We start from the raw sequence: 9,494 nt of genomic DNA, 5'->3' as shown, positions 1-9,494 counted from the left end.
TCACCGCCCGTCGACCAAGAGGTACCGACCGATTCCCATCTCACGCCTTTTGGATTCAGCCTCGACCCGCCAAGCGACTTCGCTTTGGTGGGAGCTCTCGTAGAGGCAAGTCCAAACCCTCTAGGGTATCGTATGCGATCACCCTGGGACCGGCTGACGGACGTCTCGACCTATGGGCCCTCGGGGTCCGAGGAAGATGACGAGCCCGACTTTTGTTGGGATTTCTCCGGACTTGGTAACCCTAGTGCCATGCGGGACTTTATGACCGCGTGTGACTACTGCCTTTCCGACTGTTCCGACGGTAGCCGCAGCCTCGGCGATGAGGACTGCGGCCCAAGTCGTGAATGTTTCCACGTCGATCTAGGGGGGCCCTCCGAAGGCAACCATCTTGGTATGCCGGAGAACGGTGATCTCCCTAGGCCTGTGCCTCGCGTTGACATCCTACGGGAGCTAGCTGTGGTCCCCGTTCCGGCGGGGGGTCATGACCCACAGCTCGAGCAAATCCGCGGGGTGCAGGCCAGGCTCGACGAGGGAGCAGGAACGCTTGAGCCGATCCGCCGGGACATCGGGCAGGAATGGGCGGGCCAGCCTCCGGCCGGAGAAGTGCGTCACCTACCCTAGGGTATCCAGCACCACATCGCCGATGATGTCAGGGTAAGGCTGCCACCCACTTCCAGTGGAGTCGGCCAGAACCTGGCTGCAGCGGCAATGCTTCTCCGCGTGATGCCGGAGCCATCAACCACCGAGGGGCGGCGAATTCAGGGAGAGCTCAAGAATCTCCTGGAGGACGCCGCGGTCCGACGGGCCGAAAGCTCCGCCTCCCGAAGGCAGGGGTACCCCTCGGAACATCGCGCCGCGACTTCCCGATTCATGCGGGAAGCCTCGGTCCACACCGGGCGCACGCGCAACACAACGCCTGCGGGACCGGGTCACCTCAGCAACGAGCACCATCACCGCAACCGTCGGGCCCACCTCGACGAGAGGGTGCGCCGAGGCTACCACCCCAGGCGTGGGGGATGCTACGACAGCGGGGAGGATCGGAGTCCCTCGCCCGAACCACCCGGTCCGCAGGCTTTCAGCCGCGCCATACGACGGACGCCGTTCCCGACCCGGTTCCGAACCCCGACTACTATCACAAAGTACTCGGGGGAGACGAGACCGGAACTGTGGCTCGCGGACTACCGGCTGGCCTGCCAACTGGGTGGAACGGACGATGACAACCTCATCATCCGCAACCTCCCCCTGTTCCTCTCCGACACCGCTCGCGCCTGGTTGGAGCACTTGCCTCCGGGGCAGATCTCCACCTGGGACGACCTGGTCCAAGCCTTTGCCGGCAATTTCCAGGGCACGTACGTGCGCCCTGGAAACTCCTGGGACCTCCGAAGCTGCCGACAGCAGCCGGGAGAGTCTCTCCGGGACTACATCCGGCGATTCTCGAAGCAGCGCACAGAGCTGCCCAACATCACCGATTCAGATGTCATCGGCGCGTTCCTCGCCGGCACCACCTGTCGCGACCTGGTGAGCAAGCTGGGTCGCAAGACTCCCACCAGGGCGAACGAGCTGATGGACATCGCCACCAAGTTCGCCTCTGGCCAGGAGGCGGTTGAGGCTATCTTCCGGAAGGACAAGCAGCCCCAGGGCCGCCCACCGGAAGATGCCCCTGAGGCGTCAACTCAGCGCGGCGCCAAGAAGAAAGGCAAGAAGAAGTCGCAAGCGAAACGCGACGCCGCCGACGCGGACCTTGTCGCCGCCGTCGAGTACAAGAACCCTCGGAAACCCCCCGAAGGTGCCAACCTCTTCGACAAGATGCTCATGAAGTCGTGCCCCTATCATCAGGGGCCCGTCAAGCACACCCTTGAGGAGTGCGCCATGCTTCGGCGCCATTTTCATAAGGCCGGGCCACCCGCGGAGGGTGGCAGGGCTCGCGACGATGATAAGAAGGAAGATCACCAGGCAGGAGAGTTCCCCGAGGTCCGCGACTGCTTCATGATCTACGGTGGGCAAGCGGCGAACGCCTCGGCTCGGCACCGCAAGCAAGAGCGTCAGGAGGTCTGTTCGGTAAAGGTGGCGGCGCTAGTCTACCTAGACTGGTCCGACAAGCCCATCACCTTCGACCAAGCCGACCACCCCGACCGCGTGCCGAGCCTGGGGAAATACCCGCTCGTTGTCGACCCCGTCATTGGCGACGTCTGGCTCACCAAGGTCCTCATGGACGGATGCAGCAACCTCAACATCATCTACGTCGAGACCCTCGGGCTCCTGCGTGTTGATCTGTCCTCGGTCCGGGCAGGAGCTGCGCCTTTCCACGGGATCATCCCCGGGAAGCGCGTCCAGCCCCTCGGACAACTCGATCTTCCCGTCTGCTTTGGGACACCCTCCAACTTCCGAAGGGAGACCCTCACGTTCGAAGTGGTCGGGTTCCGAGGAACCTACCACGCAGTACTGGGGAGGCCATGCTACGCGAAGTTCATGGTCGTCCCCAACTACACCTACCTCAAGCTCAAGATGTTGGGCCCCAACGGGGTCATCACCGTCGGCCCTACGTACCGACACGCGTTCGAATGCGACGTGGAGTGTGTGGAGTACGCCGAGGCCCTCGCCGAATCTGAGGCCCTCATCGCCGACCTGGAGAGCCTCTCTAAGGAGGTGCCATACATGAAGCGCCACGCCGGCAACTTCGAGCCAGCGGAGACGGTTAAATCCATCCCCCTCGACCCCAGCAGCGACGCCTCCAAGCAGATCCGGATCGGCTCCGAGCTCGATCCCAAATAGGAAGAAGTGCTCGTCGACTTTCTCCGTGCAAACGCCGACGTTTTTGCGTGGAGTCCCTCGGACATGCCTGACATACCGAGGGATGTCGCCGAGCACTCGCTGGATATCCGAGCTGGGGCCCGACCCGTGAAGCAGCCTCTGTGCCGATTCGACGAGGAAAAGCGCAGAGCCATAGGCGAGGAGATCCACAAGCTAATGGCGACAGGGTTCATCAAAGAGGTATTCCATCCCGAATGGCTTGCCAGCCCTGTGCTTGTGAGAAAGAAAGAAGGGAAATGGCGGAAGTGTGTAGACTACACTGGTCTAAACAAAGCATGTCCGAAGGTTCCCTACCCTCTGCCTCGCATCGACCAAATTGTGGACTCCACTGCTGGGTGCGAAACCCTGTCTTTCCTCGATGCCTACTCGGGGTATCACCAAATCAGGATGAAAGAGTCCGACCAGCTCGCGACTTCTTTCATCACACCCTTCGGCATGTACTGCTATGTCACCATGTCGTTCGGCTTGAGGAATGCGGGTGCAACGTACCAACGGTGCATGAACCATGTGTTCGGCCAACACATTGGCCGAACGGTTGAGGCCTACGTCGATGACATCATAGTCAAGACGAGGAAAGCCTCCGACCTCCTTTCCGACCTCGAAGTGACATTCCGATGTCTCAAGGCGAAAGGCGTGAAGCTCAATCCCGAGAAGTGTGTCTTCAGGGTTCCCCGAGGCATGCTCTTGGGGTTCATCGTCTCCGAGCGGGGCATCGAGGCCAACCCAGAGAAGATCGCGGCCATCACCAGCATGGGGCCCATCAAGGACTTGAAAGGCGTACAGAGGGTCGCGGGATGCGTTGCGGCTCTGAGCCGCTTCATCTCACGCCTCGGCGAAAGAGGCCTGCCTCTGTACCGCCTCTTAAGGAAGGCCGAGTGCTTCACTTGGACCCCTGAGGCCGAGGAAGCCCTCGGGAACCTGAAGGCGCTCCTCACGAACGCGCCCATCTTGGTGCCCCCTGCTGCCGGAGAAGCCCTCTTGATCTACGTCGCTGCGACCACTCAGGTGGTTAGCACCGCGATTGTGGTTGAGAGACGAGAAGAGGGGCATGCATTGCCTGTCCAGAGGCCAGCCTACTTCATCAGCGAGGTACTGTTCGAGACCAAGATCCGCTACCCACAAATTCAGAAGCTGTTGTACGCGGTGATCCTGACGCGGCGGAAGCTGCGACACTACTTCGAGTCTCATCCAGTAACTGTGGTGTCATCCTTCCCCCTGGGGGAGATCATCCAGTGCCGAGAGGCCTCGGGTAGAATTGAAAAGTGGGCGGTGGAAATCATGGGCGAAACGATCTCGTTTGCCCCTCAGAAGGCCATCAAGTCCCAGGTCTTGGCGGACTTCGTGGCTGAATGGGTCGACACCCAGCTCCCAACAGTTCCGATCCAACCGGAACTCTGGACCATGTTCTTCGATGGGTCACTGATGAAGACGGGAGCAGGCACAGGCCTGCTCTTCATCTCGCCCCTCGGAAAGCACCTACGCTACGTGCTACGCCTCCATTTCCCGGCGTCCAATAATGTGGCTGAGTACAAGGCTCTGGTCAACAGTTTGCGCATCGCCATCGAGCTAGGGGTCCGACGCCTCGACGCTCGCGGCGACTCGCAGCTCGTCATCGACCAAGTCATGAAGAAATCCCACTGCCGCGACCCGAAGATGGAAGCCTACTGCGATGAGGTTCGGCGCCTGGAAGACAAGTTCTATGGGCTCGAGCTCAACCACATCGCCCGACGCTACAACGAGACTGTGAACGAGCTGGCTAAAATAGCCTCAGGGCGAACAACGGTTCCCCCGGACGTCTTCTCTCGAGACCTGCATCAACCCTCCGTCAAGACCGACGACACGCCCGAGCCCGAAAAGGCCTCGGCCGAGCCTGAGGCACCCTCGGCTCAGTCCGAGGTACCCTCGGCTCAGTCCGAGGCACCCTCGGCCCAGCCCAAGGCACCCTCGGTTCGGCCCGAGGTACCCTCGGCCCCCGAGGGTGAGGCACTGCGCATCGAGGAGGAGCGAAGCGGGGTCACGCCTAATCGAAACTGGCAGACCTCGTACCTGTAATATCTCCACCGAGGAGAGCTACCCCTCGACCGAGCCGAAGCTCGGCGGTTGGCGCGGCGCGCCAAGTCGTTTGTCTTGCTGGGGGACGGGAAGGAACTCTACCACTGCAGCCCCTCAGGCATCCTCCAGCGATGCATTTCCATCGCCGAAGGCCAGGAGCTCCTACAAGAGATACACTCGGGGGCTTGCGGCCATCACGCAGCACCTCGAGCCCTTGTTGGGAACGCCTTCCGACGAGGTTTCTACTGGCCGACGGCGGTGGCCGACGCCACTAGAATTGTCTGCACCTGCGAAGGGTGTCAGTTCTACGCAAGGCAGACCCACCTGCCCGCTCAGGCCCTACAGACGATACCCATCACCTGGCCTTTTGCTGTGTGGGGTCTGGACCTCGTCGGCCCCTTGCAGAAGGCACCCGGAGGCTATACGCACCTGTTGGTCGCCATCGACAAATTCTCCAAGTGGATCGAGGTCCGACCCCTAAACAGCATCAGGTCCGAACAGGCGGTGGCGTTCTTCACCAACATCATCCATCGCTTTGGGGTCCCGAACTCCATCATCACCGACAACGGCACCCAGTTCACCGGCGGAAAGTTCCTGGACTTCTGCGAGGATCACCACATCCGGGTGGACTGGGCCGCCGTGGCTCACCCCATGACGAATGGGCAAGTAGAGCGTGCCAACGACATGATTCTACAAGGACTCAAGCCTCGGATCTACGACAACCTCAACAAGTTCGGCAAGCGATGGATGAAGGAACTCCCCTCATTGGTCTAGAGTCTGAGGACAACGCCGAGCCGAGCCACGGGCTTCACGCCGTTCTTTCTAGTCTATGGGGCCGAGGCCATCTTGCCCACAGACTTAGAATACGGTTCCCCGAGGACGAGGGCCTACGCCGACCAAAGCAACCAAGCTAATCGAGAAGACTCACTGGACCAGCTGGAGGAGGCTCGGGACATGGCCTTACTACACTCGGCGCGGTACCAGCAGTCCCTGCGACGCTACCACGCCCGAGGGGTTCGGTCCCGAGACCTCCAGGTGGGCGACCTGGTGCTTCGGCTGCGACAAGACGCCCGAGGGCGGCACAAGCTCACGCCTCCCTGGGAAGGGCCGTTCGTCATCGCCAAAGTTCTGAAGGCCGGAACATACAAGCTGGCCAACAGTCAAGGCGAGGTCTACAGCAACGCTTGGAACATCCAACAGCTACGTCGCTTCTACCCTTAAGATGCAAGATGCTTTCAAGTTGTTCGTATGCCTCGTTCCCATGCAAAGTTTAGTCATCAAGGAAGGGTCAGCCTTGCCTCGGCAAAGCCCGACCCTCCCTCGAGGGCTAAAAGGGGGGAACCCCCTCTGCGTCAAAATTTTCCTCGAAAAAAGATCTTTTCTGCCAGAATGTCTTTCGTGCTTTTCGACTACTTCAAAAGTGGATCCTGAAAACGACGGAGTACACGTAAGCAGCCAAGGCTGACCGAGCCGAGGGACTCCTACGCCTTCGGGATACGGATACCTCACTCATCACCTTCTGCGATAAGTAACTCGCGTTCGGATAGGTGATTCCGCGGACCGAACAAGTCTTCACGCTCGAGAGCTCCTCTGCCGAAACGATTCTTCGGGCCTTCTTGACTGCGTCGGTGACAGAACCCTATGGACGGGTAAGAGTGCGCGTAAGCGGCAAGGCCGACCGAGCCGAGGGATTCCTACGCCTCCGGGATACGGATACCTCACTCGTCACCTTTGCACGGGGCGACTAACGCTTGGTGAAGCAGTTCTGTTAGCCGACAGACGAGTCTTAGTGCTCGAAATGAGGAAAAAACACGGCTCCGTGCCGAAAATACACACATGTTCAGGCCCCGACAGCCACAATGAACAAAAGACCGGCATTCAAGGTGCCATTACAAACGGAACCCCGGTTCCACCTCCGCAGGTACGAACAACCCCACACGATTGGGGGGCCTGCGGAGCAACAGAAGACCGACGGGTGGCTCGCCGTCGCCCGCTCCGGCAGCAGCGACAACGACCCCCGCTCCGGGTGGCCGAACTGCGGCAGCGATGGCCTCAGGGCGAACGCCGCTGCAACCTTGCCCTCGCCCACGCCGGCGCTCGAGGGGCGAGGACAAGTACAAAGAGCCGGAGGCCCGGAGCGCGGATGGTGGCGGTGATCCCGTCGGCGACGGGGACTTCTCGAGCCGCCTCCGCCTCGGCACCGACGACAGGGGCCGTCAGCCCCTCGGAAGATCCCCACTCAGATCCTCCCGGATGAGCGAAGCACTGACCTCCGCGCGGAGACGTCGTACCGGTGCAAAGGCAGGACAGCCCCAGAACACGAACGCCGCCCTAGCAGCGCGCGACGTCTTGGGCGGTCCTCCCGTGCGCGTGGCGCGACAACCGCCCTTGCGGCAGGAGGGGGCACCGGGAGTCAAACCGGCGAGCCCAACGCGCTGAAGCTGACGACGTCCGTCGTCGACCAGCCCCGCGTTGTCGAAGTCCGCCCCTCTCGCAGGGCCAGTGAGCGCCCTCTCCCTCGAACGCTGAAGGAGAGGCTGACCCACGAACCCGCGCGGGAGGTAGAGCTCCGGCTCAGCCCGGCCTCCGCCCCAACGAGGATGATGAACATCCTTGAAGCTGAGGGTGGGACCAAGATCGCAGCCCGGCTTGCTTCTCCCCACCCAGGGGCTAGTGGTCACCGTCTTGGGTGACCACCGGCGAGGGGATGCAGCCGAGCTGACTGATGAAAATCCTTGAAGCCGAACGATGGCTGAAAGGTGCCAACTTCCACGGAGTTGCGTTCCTCCAACGACAAGGCGGAAGGATTGCGGGTGTCCCCCATCCAGGGGCTCGGAAGGTGGAAAGACACGATGCACAAGGGAGCGCGGAGACATGGTCGCCTTTCAAGGGGGTCACCCTCCTTTTAAAGGCGACTCCCCCTACTTGTGTCCCCAGCCGTCGTGGGCTGAGTCTTCTCCAACACGCTCCAAGGTCCTCCCCCTATGGCGCGGGGGCTGGGTCCCACGCGTCATGCAAGCTGGCCCAGAGCAGAAGAAGCCAAACTGTCGTGCCCGGTGCATGCAACCGCCCAGCGGTTACAAGCATTCCTCCACTTTCGCCCAGACCAGCGGGTGAAAGGGCGGACAGCCGTGCAGGCGGCATGCAACTGCGCCAAGTGGGCACGCCCCTCCGACTTCCAACGCACCCAGCATGGAGGCCCAGGCCCACGCGTCATGCAACCGGCGCGCCGGTTGCTACGTGCGAGCAACTGCACCGCCACTCGCACCACTACCACGCCTCCTCGACCGTGGAACCAGTACCGCGACTCGAGGCAACCCTGCGTACGACCCAGCAGTGCCAGCCAGGCGCGACGGTCAATACGGCCAAAAATGGGCCGGCAGTAATGGCGGTGGCAGGCGGGCAAGAGCAGCGGTCACGTCGTCAGCCAAGCTTACGTCCCATCCAGGGGCAGCGAGAGAACCCTCTCTCACGGCGTGAAGACGGCGCGCCCGTTTTCCGTTCCTCGAACGGCTCGTGCACGCACAACGGCCGCCCCGTGAATCCTTCGCCCCGTCGCATTAACTCCGCGGCGGGACAGGCGGCGCCTCTGGCAGGGGAAGCAAGCGACGCTTCGCCTTCGCCATAATGACCGCGTCAGAAAAGGTACGCCACGTCATTCGATTTCCTATCCTTTTCCTTTTCCTCTTTCTCTCTCTTACAACAGGGACCGGGAAAGGGGGATACCCCGAAAATGATCCTTCTCTGTGAAGGAAACAGGCCCCGAGCCTCCCTACTGGTCAGAGGTTCAAAGGCTGGCCCCTCGGAGGGGTTTAACAGCCGCCTCAGAGCACGTGGGTTCCGCGCCCACTACTGGTCAGAGGTTCAAAGGCCGGCCCCTCGGTAGGGTTCAACGGCCGCCTCATGCCACTCGGGCTCCGCGCCCACTACTGATCAGGGGTTCGTAGGCTGGCCCTCGAAGGGTTCACAGCCGCCTCAGACGCAGAGCGAGGGATGACCCTGGGTACGTTTGATACATAACCAAGGCTCGGGCTACGCTCCCGAGGTACCCTAGGACATTTCCGAGACCAGCGGGAATGATCTTGTAACGGAATCCCATCAGAGGGAGGCATCGAGCCCTCGGACCCCGTCGAAAGGGGACCGGGTCCGGCAGATCGCCCGCAGGTACTTTTGAGCGCGCCTCCGGGCCTCTAGCCGACCCCTAACAAATGGGGCACGGGCGTCCACTCGGATTACCCGCCAGCAGCTCACCGGAGACACCATGTTCGACGCCCTCCAAGGGCAACATGGCGCTTTCCCCCCCTCCTCCTTGCGGAAAGGCGACGCAGGGGCGTATGTAAAAAATTCGAGTCTGTCCTTGACCGTCCTCTCGCCCTGTGCAGAGGCTCGGGGGCTGCTCTCGCAAACCCGGCTCCGGCCAAACCGTTGACAGCGTCAACATACCAGCCCGAGAACTTGTGACCCGACCGTGCATCCGGGCTACGGCCAGCTCGCATGAGGGAACGACCAGACCCGCCGAAGCAATGCGCGAGGCATTAAGACCTCGGAGGAGTCAAACCACTCCTCCGAGGCCTCGGGGGCTACACCTGGCGGGTGCGCTCGCGCGCACCCACCAGAACAAAACGCAACCG

The sequence above is a fragment of the Zea mays genome, chromosome 2, assembly GCF_902167145.1.
Source record: "Zea mays cultivar B73 chromosome 2, Zm-B73-REFERENCE-NAM-5.0, whole genome shotgun sequence".
Classification (NCBI taxonomy): domain Eukaryota; kingdom Viridiplantae; phylum Streptophyta; class Magnoliopsida; order Poales; family Poaceae; genus Zea; species Zea mays.
The sequence above is the reverse complement of the archived record's forward strand: the minus strand, read 5'-3'. Positions refer to the sequence as shown.